Source organism: Coffea arabica, chromosome 1c (assembly GCF_036785885.1).
Source record: "Coffea arabica cultivar ET-39 chromosome 1c, Coffea Arabica ET-39 HiFi, whole genome shotgun sequence".
Taxonomy (NCBI): Eukaryota; Viridiplantae; Streptophyta; class Magnoliopsida; order Gentianales; family Rubiaceae; genus Coffea; species Coffea arabica.
Window position 1 is genome coordinate 46,372,217 of NC_092310.1, and position 16,268 is coordinate 46,388,484.

A 16,268-nucleotide genomic window follows, 5' to 3' on the forward strand; every position below is an offset into this window, starting at 1 on the left:
AAAAGAGCTAAAGAGAAACTGCAATACTGATATATAGTTGTTTAAGCCACTACGAAACCCTTAGTTGCTTTTGGAACCATGCAACTTCTAGATGTTGGCCCCATTGTTCTCCAGTTCTCCTCCACGGGATGGGGTTGAGGAGCTTCCAGGATCACCAACTCCCTCATGCCAAGAAAGACGAGGAGTACTGTTTTCTGGCTGTACCATGTCCTCGTCATCTATTCCATCACCATCTTCAGGTGGAGGCAGTTCATTGAGATCAAAGAGATGAGCCCTTTTAGGTACCTGAACTATTGCTTCCTCGATAATTTCCTCCACAGCAACCTCAACAAGGGGAACAGCAGCAGGGGGAACGGGAGCCTTATGTCTTATATGGCCCGAGAGCGCCTGGCTCGTTTTGAAGGACTTGTTGCAAAACGAACACTTGTGTGGCCACCTGGCACTAGCACGTTCTGCAAGATTGCTTGATGATGAGCCATTAGGCTTCGGAAATCTGACTCTGGATTCCTTCTTGACAGCTCTCTTATGATGCGAGTTGTGACCACCTAAGGCTTGATAAGTCGGGAAAGACCTGTTGCATTTTTGGCAAATAAAATCTCCTGAGATTACTTCCCTTATATCCCCTGATGAATTGGCGACAAATCCTTGACCTTTTCCTTTGCGCATGTGGTCCAGAACAGTTTCCTCATGCTGATAATCCATTTCTTCAAAAGGTAGCAACTCTATCTTCCTCTTCTTAAGAGGAAGATCTTCTGCTCTTGCTTCCCCATAAGATAGCACAATGAGATCGTTAGCAGCTTGATGCACGTCCTCAGGAGGTGAAATCTGTGCAAGACCTCCAGCAACCAGGGATCTTTTACCAGTATTTGACCAGCCAGGGGTCAAGAATTTTGACACATCTGAAAGCCTGTGCTCTTCACCATTCTCCAATTTGACTGGATCATCTTGCACTAGTATTACGTCAGTGGAGGTGGTTGATAAAGGCCTGGTATAGGTTGCAGTGATTGAAGGTTCCACATTACCCTTTGGTTTCTTTCTTTTAAGATGAGTTTTCTGGTGCTCCTTGAAAGAGCTTTTCTGGTGCTTCTTGAAAGAGCTTTCAGTACGAAAAGTTTTTCGACAGGTTGAGCACTTATAATACCATGGATTCTCTCGAGAGAAATCAAGAATGATCACCTCAATAGGCTTCTTTTCTTTTTTCTTCAAGAAGTGTATCCTTTTGTGGCCTCCAAAAGCCTGTCCATTGCTGAAACTTTTGTTGCAGGCTAGACAAGTATAAGGATTCCTCACCGTTTCATCTCCTTCTCTTTTAGCCACATTCAGCGTAATCACCAACTCTGCCATTATCAACAAAGCTTCACCAATTGGCCAAATTATCTGTTAATCAAGCATATCATTATCAGTATAGAAATTTAATGATTAAAAAGTGTGAACAAAACTGGAGAAATCGCTAAGAATAAATATATAAAGTAAGAATTAGAACAGTGACATGTTTGTCAATCAATGAATATTGAAAATGCAGAAAAAGTAAGAATTGCATATGAAATGGTAAAGAAGAAAATAAACAAAAACTTTAAAAGTAATATTCAATTGTGCTAGAGAGCTCAAAAAACACAAATAAGGACACAAAACCAAGAATCAATTTGAAAGTACATTAAAAGATATAAGATGGTAGATTATGATTATGAAAAGATTATAGGAGGTTTTGAAAGGAAACAATTAATGGGGTTTGCTGAAAGAGAAGATAATGAGAACCAGGTAAAGTTTGTATGCATCAATTGAATATTAACAATTAAAACCATATTCAGTGTTGCATTGATGGCTAGCTTTTGAATTATTGTATATGCTCAAGTCTTAATGGATATCCAAAATACTATTCCTTTCTAACTTTTTGTAATCCTTCAAAATCTAATTTATCTCCCTAATTTGGTTATACATTCATTTTTTTTCCCTTAATTAGTCGAGGTGAATATCTCTTTTTCTTTTTTCTTTTTTTTTTCCCTCTTCTTTCAACCTGCCAAAAGCTAAAAAAGAAGAATTTAAACCAGTTTTGGGTTGTGGAACTCTTTCATGATGGATAGATGATTAATGCCTTCACTCAGCTCTCTATCTATTTTTCTAGCAACTCCCTTAATTTTAGTCATTTCACCCCCTATCCCATCCCCTTTTTTCCTACCTTGATCCCCCAAAAATAAAAATAAAAAAAATACGATGGCGACGCAAAATTAACAAAAAAAAAAAAATTGGCAACAAATTAACAACATTTTCATTCCAGTCCATTTAATTCTCTTAGTTGTGGTGGTTTCTAAAATTTTCCCGCACTCCTTTAATTGTAGCCATTCCCCTCCCTACCCCCATCCCCATTTTTCTCCCTTGATCCCCCAAGCACTAATAACAAGGGGAGTACAACGATGACCTAATTAAGGCTAAGAAAAGCTGGTAGCAAGTTAACAATGGTTCTCTCCACCTATAGAAATCTCTAACTTGTGGTTGTTTTTAAAGTGATATTTGAAGAAGGACACAGAAAAGTGATTCATTTGGTATATCCAAATAATTGAATCAAATGGATACCTATTGTATGCATTTCTTGGAAATCCTCCCTTTTCTATCTAATTTGCTTTTCATGCAGCAAATACCACTCTTAATTACTAGTACTTGAGAATGGAATATTAGGGATCTGATGGAGGTGGTATGGATTTTGAAAACACAGTCAAATCGATAGATCATATCATAAAGTCTACCGATTAGACATCTAATACTCCATCTGTTGCCAAATATATATCCACCAATTATATATATCATTTGCAAATTTATTTCTCTACTTTGGAGGAGGTCAGGAATTTGATGAACATTGAAGCCTACGATCCTGCATAAAATGAAAAATCCTTCTGCATATGTGAACCTGGCTTTTGCATTGGCAGCTAAATTTGTAAGAATGCTTAATCAATCGGGATAGATATGAAAGAAAAGATAACCACAAATTTACTTGCCTGAGGTTCTAGGCACAATGAACACTCCAAATGCTCTTTCCTACAGCAAAAAGCATGCAGAGAGTATTAATTAGACAAGATATATACTCTCATGTATACCAACACAATTCAAATCATTCACTTCCATGGCATATTTTTATTTAAAAGTATTTCATAAATACAAGAAAGTATTGCTAATCAAGCATAAAATCACATATAAAAAAAATCCTTTTTTTAAAAAAAGTTGAGGCTTGATCACATATAAAAAATCCTTTTTTTAAAAAATTTTCAACAGTTAGAACTACACTCAGAGAAAAAGAGTTAGGAGCTACAAACCTTGGCAGCTTTTAGCAAAGACTGCTTCGCTAGTGTGGACTAATTTATAGGAGCAAGCAAGATAGATATTATGCACAATCTTTATTGATTAGTTATTTTTAAATTTGTTGTAGAGTGCGCATATAATGAAAACTTGCAGATTTTTTTCACAAGTTACAAATTTTTAGCTCTAAATAATGCCAAATTAATTAGTTACGCCTTTAAATTTGGCATTAAAGTGATTTGTTTGAGTCAGCGCCTTTGAAAATTTTACTTGTTGGTCTTTAGGAGTGAGTCAGCGCCTTAGAAAATTTTCCTTGTTGGTCTTCACTCATGAACTTTATTTTGGATTATGTATTAATGATACAAAACTGAATGGGCCCTCTGGCAGTGGCAACAACTTCTTCCCCTCTTCTTCTTTCATCTAAGGAGATGTTTGGTAAAGCTAAATACTGAAGTTTGAAATTTGAAGACTAAAATTATATTGTTATGTCTTCATTAGGACTGCTATTAAATTGAGTCGAGTTTGAACATTACTTGAGTAAAAATTCTTGAACTCGACCTCGATCTCCAACTCGTTGAGTTTTTAAAAGTTGAGTTCAAACTCATTTTACCTTAAAATAAGCTAGAGCTCGAGTTCAAGCTCAATTAAGTATTTAAACTCAATTTTTTTGGTAAATTTTGTGATTTTTCACTTATTAATGTAATTTCATAATAAATAATTAAAATTATATAATAATTGCACAATTCGATAAGACTCAATGAGTATTCGAGTTTTGGTTTTTCCCACTTGTACTCGACTTGAATATCTTATCAAATAGTATGAATTTCAACTCGATTAATACTGAGTTCGAGTCTAGCCTTGGACCAAATTGCTTGTGAGTTCAAATCAAGTAGCTAGCTTATTAAATTATGCTCCTAGTCTTCATTTGCTAAATTTTTCAAGACAAATATGTTTGCTTATTCAATTGAATTTAAATACTAAATTGAATTAATTTATTTAATGTATATTATATAGTTTACTAATGTTACTATTAGATCATTGTGTGACTATTATATAGGATTGTGATGATTTACAACAAAAAAAACATTTCTGACACAAGTGCTTTTAGCAAAAATGCTTTTAAGTTATCAAAAGTTGGGTTTCTTAAGTTACAAAAAATTAGTTACCAAACACCCTAAAAGTATTTTTGGTACTTAAAAGTGCTTTTTTTTGTAAACACACCGCAATCCCAAATGGAGCCTTATTAGAGAAGAAAAACGTGTGGGAGGGGTGTGTGTAGGAGACAGAGGAAGAGAGAGATCAGAGAGAGAGAGAGAGAGAGAGAGAGAGAGAGAGAGAGAGCACATGAATGTTTGAAATTGTGGATGTGAAAGAGACTACGTGTCATGTGAAAGAGATTACGTGTATACGTGTGAAAGTGCATGGATGCTTGAAACATTACGTTTGTAAACCCATTTTTCACCAAAAAAATTTCAATGTTTCATGTGAGCACATTTCTCAATCATTTTTTTATCTTACATATATCAAATCACTACATTATATTTTTCTTACAAAATTTCCGGAAATTGCAATCCAAACAAGACACATTATTTGAACTAGCTTATAAATTCAACATATTAAGTGATTGTGTAACCTTCATTTGGAACCTTTTTATAAATTGAGTGGATTTTAGCGTGTTAAAAAATAGGAGAATTTTGTCATCAAACAAGTTTAATAGAAAAAAAATTAATTTGTTAGTTTTAAGCACTAAAAAAGTTTAACAACCCCAAGTTTGTTACCCATAAAGGGTGGCTGGGAATAACCAAACTCAAAATTAACTCAGCATTAACACTGGATGGCAGGTACGTGGCTGCCAAATCATAACCACCCTAGATGTGGGGGGGTGTAATATTAAAACCCCCCCCCCCCCAAGTTTTTTTTTTATAGCCATTGCCCATAAATATTATTTTTAAAATTTGTAGAAACGACTTATTGTCCGAGAGAGGGATAGGTTGGGTGGTTTGAGAGAGGAACGCTAACACCATGTGAGGCAATCATCTATTTTATTTTATTTTTCTTTTTAAAATTTCCTTTGTTGGGATCGGATTTCGGACCTGGATTAATCTTATTTAGTTTGTCAGATGAATAATAAAATCCTGCATTGAAATTAATGCATGATTATCAGTTTAAGTTTTATCATACATAAACTTCCTAGATTTCTTATAATGAATATGTCAAGAGAAAATAAGTTTCTAAATATAAATCACTTTTTTTAATTTAGAACCTACAAAAATGAATAGTTACATTGATTGATTATGTTATTGCTTAGAAATGTCAACATGCAGAAATCATTAGGCTATTTTTATCAATTCCTTCCTCAAAACCCTTATTAAAACTAATAGAATCGGCAATCATGATTATATCAATTCTTACAAACTAGGACCTTATTAGCTCTCCTTTTCTTTTTAATGTTTTCCCTACATATGCTGGGAATTGCCCAAGCAAAATCTTTCAGCAAATTACAAATTTCACGTTTCTTTTCCGTAGAATTTGTAGTTTTGCCGATACAGTCTCAAATTAAATATTTTTGCTTGTTGCTCTCATAATTTTTTGATGCTATTACTAAAATCTTGCAATACTTTTATTTATAGTTCTTGTACACTATAGGATCAGTAAAAATATATTGCGGTTAATATTTGGTGTTACAACTCAGTTCATTGTCAGTATACTATCTATCTTAAGTCTCCTATAAAAAGTTAACTTTGTTTGAGAAATATTCTTTGTTATTTTTCTTGAGTAAAATTGAGTTCATTCACCTATTCCTCTTTATCTTCTTTCTAATTTACCAATGAATTAATTATTTCCTACTTATGGGTAAATATTTGTGAAATAGCATATCTCAAAGTAGGGGTGTAAACGAATCTAATCAAACCGAACACTCTAGTATTCAAACTTGTTTGATTATTTTAATGAGTTTGAAATATTATTCAAGATTGGCGTGTTTATTTGGTAGAACTGAGTTTGAACGAATTGTTTATCAAGTTTGAGGGAATGTTATTAAATATAAAATGCTATTCAAATTTGGCTTAACTAGTTAGTGAACTAAGTTCGAACGAGCTCTTATCAAACCGAATTTGATTTGAGTATTAAGTAGTTTAATTCATTTTTTACCTCTATCTCAAAGTCATTTTAGATTTCTTCAAGCACGATACTTGAAGCAAATAACTATTTTTATCACTCAATGTTGAACTATTTAAAGAGGTTCAATGATATTTTAAAATGTTCTAAAATGTTTAAACAATCAAAAAAAATACAAACAATCGAAGAACTGGTGGATATAACCAGGAAACATTTTAAATTACTTTCTAGTTAGCTAAAGGGTCTGTCTAACGAGCGTCGGCTAGGCATCCTTTAAATTTAAGGTGTAATTCAAGTGCTAAATTTTTTAAATGGTAAACTTAATTAAAGAAAGTGTATAAATATAAGGATCGATAATAATTATTGATATGTGTATTCACATAGTAAGTTGGGTGTGAATAAAGTGTGTTAATGAGTGCCTATTAGGCATCAATTAAAAAAATCTTTAGATAAATCCCAGATTATTTATTAACTTGTTCTTAACCCGTCACTTGAACAGGACTACGCATAATTTGTTGAAAGATTTTAAAAATAGAAAACTATGATTTGATTGATAAAAAGATTTAGTAATGCATGATTAATACGATTATATATAAGGCAAAAATTAATAAATTGATTAAAAGTTACAATAAATTAGGAAGTAAAAAAGGAAGGAAATTAATTATTACCAAAAATGCCAAAAAAGAATAAAAAATTTATAAAAACACAAATATTAAAGAAGTCCACGTGACGAAAAGATATATAGTATACTTGGCACAACATAGATATGTCCAACTTATCAACCTACCATATAAGGAACTGAACATTATTTTATCAATCCAGCTATGGGCCCCGTTAATGAGGATAAATTTACCATAATTGATGAATTTTAGCATTGAAGAGGTAATATCTTCAATTTTAAAAACTCCACGTAAGGAAATAATTTTGCAAATGATAAAAAAGCCCATTTCAAATAAATTGACAAAAGCCACTCGGCCTTTGGTCCAGTGGTCACTAGAAGGCTTGTTGGTGCGGGAGGTCAAAGATTCGAACATTGCCTTCCACAAAAAGTCACAATATGTGACGGTTTTCATTGGCCATCTTCCTAGATTAGGTTATAGGAATCCTATCATTGCGACAAAAAAAATAATAATAAATTGACAAAGGTGCAGTGAAATTAAGTTTGATATGGTTGTTTATGCTTCAACTCCATCTCTTTTTTTTTTTCCTTTTTTTTTTGTTTAGCTATCTTTTTCTTTTCCAACATTAGCTTTGAAATCTAATAATTCTTTTTCATAAAACCGAGAACAAGAATGCGGCTAATTTTATGCTATTATTTTTCCTTTTTTTTTTTTTTAAAAGATACATAAAACCATCAAGGTTTCTGAAATGACTTATTCTTATACTTTTATTTCTTTTAACTACAAAGAGATACTAGAAGATTCCAAAATTCTAAACCATACCTAAACATGACCATTGTGGCTTACAAAATAAATAAATAAATAAATAAATAAGAAGACTATTATGATTTTGGAATTTTGTATCCCTCATAAAATGACAAATCAAAAGGAAAAATACAATTTATTTTGAAAGAAGACACAAAATAATAAAATTTTAAGACTTGTAAGAAATAAAATTCAAAAAATAAATTTAAAAATGACAAAACAAGCCAATCATGTATGATATTCTAATTCTCCTAATTAAACAAAATGTATGTGCTTGGTTTCCTACATTTATTTTTAGTGAAAAGGTTAGATATGTCATTTAGCATGTGAATCCCCTTAAAAATAACATTTCAAAAAATGAAATAATGAATGGATTCATTAAGTAGCTTATTTCTTATCCATATTAACGAGTGCCCATTGGACATCCGTTACAAAATCTCTTATTTTATTATACATATATGATTAACACACATAAATAGAAGATGTCAATCTTATCATTGTTTATGATTCAAAATATGCGTTAATCCTGTATACACTAATGGTGTTACACTAACATGCTTATATGCGTGCCACCTGATTCCAATTTGAATTTAAAATTTTATTTTAAATTAAATATACCAATGTGTAATTTAAACCTAAAAATATAAATATATCAATGTGTATGTGTGTTTTACTATATAGGTAATATTTATTGCTGCAAGAAAATTGAGAAAGTAAACACCAAAACAAATACACATTTTTAATATAATATGTACAATTTATATTCCTTTGAGAATATATTTCTTGATTAAAGCTATGTTTTATGCCATTTTCATAGGAACATATTAAAATGTATTTGAACAACAGGCGAGAGACCTTGGTCTTGTAGTTAAGGTTGAGGCATCAGGAATTTGAGCTTCTGGGTTCAAATCTCCTTGTTCGCTCTCCATTTCTTGAGTCTTATCCTTCCCTTATTGAAAAAACAAAATAAAATGAGGAATATATTTTCACCAGACTTGATGCTTTCTTAAGTTCATTCTCGATAAGATTTAGGTTATACATAATTGACGTTCCAGTATGGTATCTGTTCCAATTAACTTAGCATATCTAGTTTTTTTTTCAACCCTCCCATCCCTCCCACTCACAACCACCAAGTATAAGATTGGAACTCTAAACTTGACAGTAAAAAAGACTTTAAGAGGTCTCCCTTGACCTCTAGACCAACCCCAATAGTTAACTTAGTATATGTAGATTCTTCATTCAATATTAGGAATTTTATCCCATTTAAAAATTTTGGAGCAAACATTATTACCCCGAATAAGTAAAAATTAGATTTATGAGCCCCCATAGGTAAGTCATTCAAGGAAAAAATGGTATTTTGACGAGAAACGTACACCAGTGGTAATGTATATACGTCGAGGGAAAATTTAGTTTAAACCTATCCATTTTTACATAATTCCATAATTTATAAGTGTCAAACCCTCTTATCGTTAACCCAACCAATGGGGGTGCCTTCAAATCGTGATGGTTGGATGCCATCTCGATCTGACCAATTCTATCAATGTTAATTTTCATGGTACTATTTTTCCTGATATAAAAGCAGCTGGATATATACGAGTCCTGTTAAAGGACCATGCAGGCAATAGTCTTAAATGGTCTGTTCAAAACTTTTTGTGCATTACTGATCCAGTTGTTGTAAGGTTTCTTGCACTAAAGGAAGGCATCGACTTGTTGTTCTTAACTCTTTTGATGATCATTCGATTGATAACAACTCAAGCACTTGAAAGATGTGTAAACTGATGTTGGCAGAAGTTTTTTTTTTTTTTTTTTTTTTTTGGGAAAACGTTGTTTTATTGCATTGCTAAAAGGCAGAGAACAAAGAGTTACAAGCTACAACTGTCTCAAGGTGCGACAAGAGGGCTACTCCCTCCCCCCGGGGAATGAATAGAAGGGGTTCCCCTACTATCCAAAAGCATCATAACTCTAACCTCCCTCAGGAGTTGCTGAAAAGTCGTGCTGTAAAAATCACCCTGGATAGCCATCGTTGCCAACTTATCTGCTGCGGCATTCGCCTCTCTGAATATGTGCCTAGTTGTGGCATTGAAGCTCTAAAGCAGGGCCTGAATCTACCGTAACGAGTTACATAACAGCCATTTTGCCAAAGCCCCTGAGTCTAACAAATGAACAAGTCCCGCCGGATCCACCTCCACCAATAACCGTGGAATCCGAACTCTGGAACAGAAGAGTAAATCCTGCAACAATGCCTTACTCTCAGCAGTCAGCAGTACATCGACCTCCCCGACTCTTTATAGAATGCAAAAATCAACCTACCCTCGTGATCCCTAGCAAACCTTCCCCTAATACCTTCTCTCATGTCACACTGGCATCCGTATTTAGCTTGACCGCACACTCTAGTGGCGGCAACCACGAGGTCACCAAGTGCCTCGCCACCTATGGCTTCCAGCTGATAGCTAAACGAGCCCATGGGTCATCCGAGTCACCCTGTTTGCAGAAGTTGAATCTTATGTTTTATATGAGGTGTGGAATACATTATAATGATGTAGGTCACTCTTTCTCTAGACATGCTTGATTTATTGGTACTCAAAATATTTGGAGCAAGGTATTCTTGCCTTTGTACATCTTGCTCTTATGGCTGATCTTGACTTTTTGTAATATATTTTTCTTGTTTTTCATAAAAGAAATTGTCTCTTATCATAGCTTATTATGTACTTTCGACTATAAAAGATGGGTAGTTACGGGAGGAAAAAAAAAAACTATGGAAGATACTTATGTACCGTGGCTTCCCTCTGTATTGTTAGAACATTTCTTAGTACACTCTCTAGTCATGATGTACAAATAGACTTGCATAATAACAGTACCATATTTTAGGTATTTTAATTAGATAATAGGTATTTTACTTAAAATAAAACTCAAAAAAAAACAAAAACAGTGTTCCTTACTGAAAGGGATAAATGTAGAAATGTTTAATAAATAATTTGACACGTATTTCTTTTTATAAAAAAAATTTTGACTTCAACATTTACACCTCAGCTTTAGAAACTATATATATTTTGTAAAAATTACGTGTTACTTCTGACTTTGGTTATTCGTGATTTAAATAGGCAGATAAGACAATATTGTACACCTATATCAATAAATGATCTAAGTGCTATATTAAAATTTCCGGAGGTTAATTAATATGGCAGTTATGAGAACTTTTAATATTTTACTTGGATGGGTAGTTTAATTTTTTTTCTTCAGAATATTAAAGAAGAGGTTAATATTCTGAAGAAAAAAAAGCAACATAATCCTTATATAATTAGATTCAATACATATATTTTACTTATGTTTCTCCTCAAGATCTAAGATTGTTGTTAATACTTAATTTTTTTCACATTCATCAACTGTATTTTCTACATGTTTTTAAGTGCACTATCGTTGAAAAATAAATTCATATTCTACAATTCTCACAAAAACATATTACTTTTATCACATATCTAAATCTCTTGTTCTCTTATTTTTCAAAAATATTTGTTTTTTTCTTTTGCATATATTTTATGTATTTTGAGTGAATTGTATAAATCAATTTGAGTCAGTTGCATAAATATGAATTCTTATAAATATAGAAATGCAAAAATAATTATGAAAAGCAAGGGGGACCAGCCTACAACCACTTTTTTTTTTTTTTTGGGCATAATAGCTAAGTTTACTATGACACACAAATTTACGTTAAAATCTTTTGAGTATATCTAGTACTACAGGAAAGAGTTTGAATTACAATATACTTGAAGTTATACATAATAATAATGTTTTTAATTGGTACACAACATAAGTGGTATATGATTATTAAACTTAATTTGGATTATTCTTTTGATGTAAACACGAATATGTCTTTATAGATCTATTAATACTTGTCACTTAGGAATTTGAAATTAGCAATCCTTTTTCCATTTTTTGGCATTAATCCTTCTTCCTCAAAACAACGAGCCAATTCTTGATCTATAGTTAACTCTTGTCCATTTTTCTCACTTAAATAACTCATAGATCAAGTTCGCATTTCTTGTTAAAGTATTTTTGCTTTTGCATTTATTCCTATGGGACATGATTAAAATTTGCTGAACCTTTCAAGAGTACATAACAGTTAAATTATTTAGAGATCAAGTTAGTATAACTAATCAAACTATAATATATCATTATCCCTATGATTTTCTTGTGGGGAACAGGAAAAAAAAACTCATGCTATCAAAACACTTTTCACTATCATCCTGGCAATAAATTTAATTGCAGTCAAATTCATCCCATTGGGATAACAAATTCCACTAAATAGACCAAGAAGAGGACACATTATAAATTCCCACTAGACATATAAGAAGGCTATTCTGTTATACATCCTGTAAGCTGATTACATGGATTGCACAGCAGCAACAATGCCTTGCCTAGTTGTTGTTGCATTTCACCAACAAAAGATTACAAGAAATATAACATACAATAAAATGGACATGGGAATCATGGAGAACCAAAAAGCTAGATCTGCCGATGGTTCAGGCTGCATATAATATGGAAATATTAGTATGGCTGATATCATGAGTACAGCCAGAAAAACCAAAGCACAGACTTTGTTGTCTCTTGCCATCTAATTGCTCTATTATCAGGGATGGAGGGAAAATGATGAAGCTAGGAAAGATCTTAAACTACTGCCTGTGCAGTGGACATTGAGAGGTTATCAGTCAACATATATATATATCCTAAGTTGGTTGATATTTAATCCTATTTTTTTCTTGCTATCATATTGCTGATTAGGAATGTAATAAATGAATCAATATAGAGAGGGAAACTGCTAATAAATGTTGGATTAGGATGGGGAACTAAAAGTGTCTAGGGTCATTCAATGCAGTGTTGTTAGATCTGGATTGGACTGATCGGTTCAACCAGTCTGACCGTGAACCTACCTTCTTTCCGAATTGATTTGTAGCACAAAATTATTTTGGTCAAAATCCAATCAAAACCGTCAAAAACTGGCTAAACTAGTAATCCAGTTCAACTGGTTGACCCGATTCTCAAAATTTTCTTTCTTCTTTTTCCCAAAAATAATTTGAATTACCACTTAGTGTAAATACCAAAGTCACTCACTTTCCTGAATGATCTTTAAATCAAGATGTTTTCATCCTTGTCATATTATCAATTTAGCATCAGTGATTCCAATTTGCATTAATTTATTTTAATTTAGTTTTTCAAATAGTTTTGGAGAATGGACATATTTTAGCCATGAATTTACATTTTTTATATATAATTATTAGGTTTATAGTTGATTGCAAGTCTAATATTTTTGGAACATTCTTTATGATTGGCCGAACATAACCAAGAACTTAATTTTAATATTTCTAAAACTTATTAAAATATAAAATAATTATGATATTATGCTGACATCAACTGGTTTTTGAGAATGGTTCAACTAATCGACTAGTTGGCCCCTAACACAATAGTTTTGCTGAGTCACTATCTAGCCCGAATTTAACAACATTGATTTAATGTGACACATCTACAAAAGGGATTTGGCCTCTCTATATCACACTCCCTCCCCATTTATCTTTAGTACTACTTTGGATGGCTGCAACATAGATTTACTATCTATTAGAACGCCAATTCATATGATAACTTAGTTTCTAACTAAAGTTAATTTGACTCATATAATCATATATACCCACCGTCACCACAAAAAATAGAAAACATTTTTATTTTTCAATTTGAAATTCACAGTCAACCCACAATAGCACTTTTTCCTATAAAGTCAATTGCTTTTAAGTCAAAAAATAGTTAAATAATTTTTTATTTTTCACAGATTTTAGGATAAAAAGCTACTAGCATAATTTTACATACTTTATTACGTTGTATGTACTATTTTTTTTATTGTTTTAACAAGGTTACTCTTTCCTTTGACAACAAAGAAAAAAACACCTTTACCTTCTTTCTTATTTTATCATAAACTTAGGTTATCTCCATTTGGATTAGTTGTTTTTTGGAGTGTTTTAAAAATATTTTACTGTACCAGTGTATATGAAAAACTTTTATTATAGATATTTTTTTTTGTGATGTTTCTGGAATATATTTTGTGGTATTTTTTAAAATTAAAATATTGTTATGGTACTTTTTAATAATTAATAATACCACCCACAATCACCACCCCCTTCTTGCTTCCGCCACCACCTCCTCTCTCTTCCCCTTCTCCTCTTCCTCCTTCCCTCTTCCCTTTCCTTCCAACCCCCAGCCCTCCCCTTGCCCCCTCATGATTTGATCACGGCCAGATCGCAACCAGAACGAGGGAGGAGGAAAAGGGAGGGGGTGGGGGTCGCGGCGCCGGTAGCAGTGGTGGTAGGTGGTGGTGATAGGTGGAAAATATTGTAAAATTTATTTTTTAAATTTTTTGTGTATATTTGTGAGTTGTTTTTGATATGTTATGAGATGTTTTTTGAGTTGTTTTTATTTGTATATTACTGTAAAATTGTATTTAAAAAACTAGTTTTTGAAAAATAGGCCAATCCAAATGGAGCCTTAGGTAAATGGCAACACTTAAAAATAATGCTTAGCTTACTTTTTTTTTTCCTTTTTCCTTTATTGGTTTCTCCTTATTAATTCCATACTGGAGCACGGAAATCAATAAAATTAGCCTCCATAATTGGATTAGTTGTAGTAGAATAACAGAAATGGATGTTAGATGAGTCAAAAAGCTTGCAAATGATTAAAAAGGGCGAGGAGTTTATGGAGTTCAATTTTCTGTTTAGGTTATCTAGAGATAAGAAGGTAGGTTAATAGAAAAGTAATGTGAGCGATCATAAATAATAAATCTATGTAGCAATGATCTAATAGCACATTAAGAAAAAATAGAGAAGTATAATATAGAGGAGCCTAATCTAGAAAAAAGTGTGCATTTGTGTCAAGTAAACCACTGATCTTAGGACACTAGCGAATGATGAGTATATCCATATGATAATTTTGATGTAAATAAAGTATACTAACCATTGTTAAATAGGTATCCATTAGAAAAATCCTTAGGTAAAGGTCATCGTAAACTGTAATCTTTTGCATAAGCAGTTATGGACTATTATTCTCTGTTTTACTAACAATTTTATCATGCATAATTGTTAATACTAGTGGGATAGGCAAACTCAATCTATGTGCAAATTTAGAGAGTTGAATTAGAAACAGGTTGTGCATGGAGAAGTTTTTAGTAAATGTTCAGATATGGTGAGTTTTTAATGGAGTTGTGAGAAGCATAAGCAGTGGCTAGAATATATGTTATATTGAATGAAACCATGGATGTGATTAAAGTGTTCCTAGGGTTTTTATTGATAAACGTAATTTTTCTTTTTCTTTTTTTTTTTTTTTTTTTGATATGTGGTGATACTATTCTACCCTTTGATGTAAGCGTATAACAATGATTCAAAATACGATCAAAATGTTAACATTGCTATGTGAAATAAAATGTAAAAGAAGGAGACATATTAAAGCAACTAAAGTTATATTTCTCCTACACTAAGTCAAATTTGGAGCTTGACAGGTAGGTTAATAGTTGTCCCACTGCATGCAGGTTATTGTTCTCACAGTTCATATGGGTCATTTGCAACATTAATCAGTAGTATTCCGTTTGTATTCATCCTTAATTACTTGTATTTTATCCTGTTATTATAGAATTCAATTGTAACCTTGTACAATTGAGCGTTGTTATGGGGAGTTAGACATGCAAGTATAACTAGCATGCAAGCAGAACTTCGAGCGTTGTTATGGGGAGTTAGACATTGTGTGATTCGAGGGTACTTGGAGTTACACTTAGAGGCTGATTCTCTCACCCTGGTTCAGATTGTTCAAGGGACCAGTGCGTGTCCTTGGCGTCTACAGAGAGATATGGATGAGTTGATGATTTTCAAGCAGTCTTTCCAATCCATCACACACTGCTACAGAGAAGCAAACACACCGGCGGATCATCTGGCAAATTTTGGTGCTGATGCTTGCGCAGGTCATGTGTTTAATACATTTTCAGATTTACCACAATTGGTCATGGGGGCTATTAGATTAGATCGATTAGGACTTCCTACGTTTCGTACACGGTGTCTGGCATGAATGGGAATAAGAAGCAAAAAAGACCAATGCAGGTGAAAGTGACAAGATTAACCGCTGAGCTTCAAGGATCAACATTCAGATTCACTGGAAGACATCCTAATATGGACAACGGAAGATTTAATCTTAGTATCAGATTTTAAGTGCTTAATCCTTCGCTATATTGTATATTTATTGTCAAATTGTGGTTTGATGGCAGGGAGTTTCGTCCTTTTATAAGGGGAAACTCTGCCGAAATTTTTATAAAATAATAAAATTTTATGGAAAAAAAAAATTGTAACCTTGTACTCCTATTTAAAAAAAATGCATACAAAAAAGAGGGAGAAAGAGAGGAGTCGCATAATAACT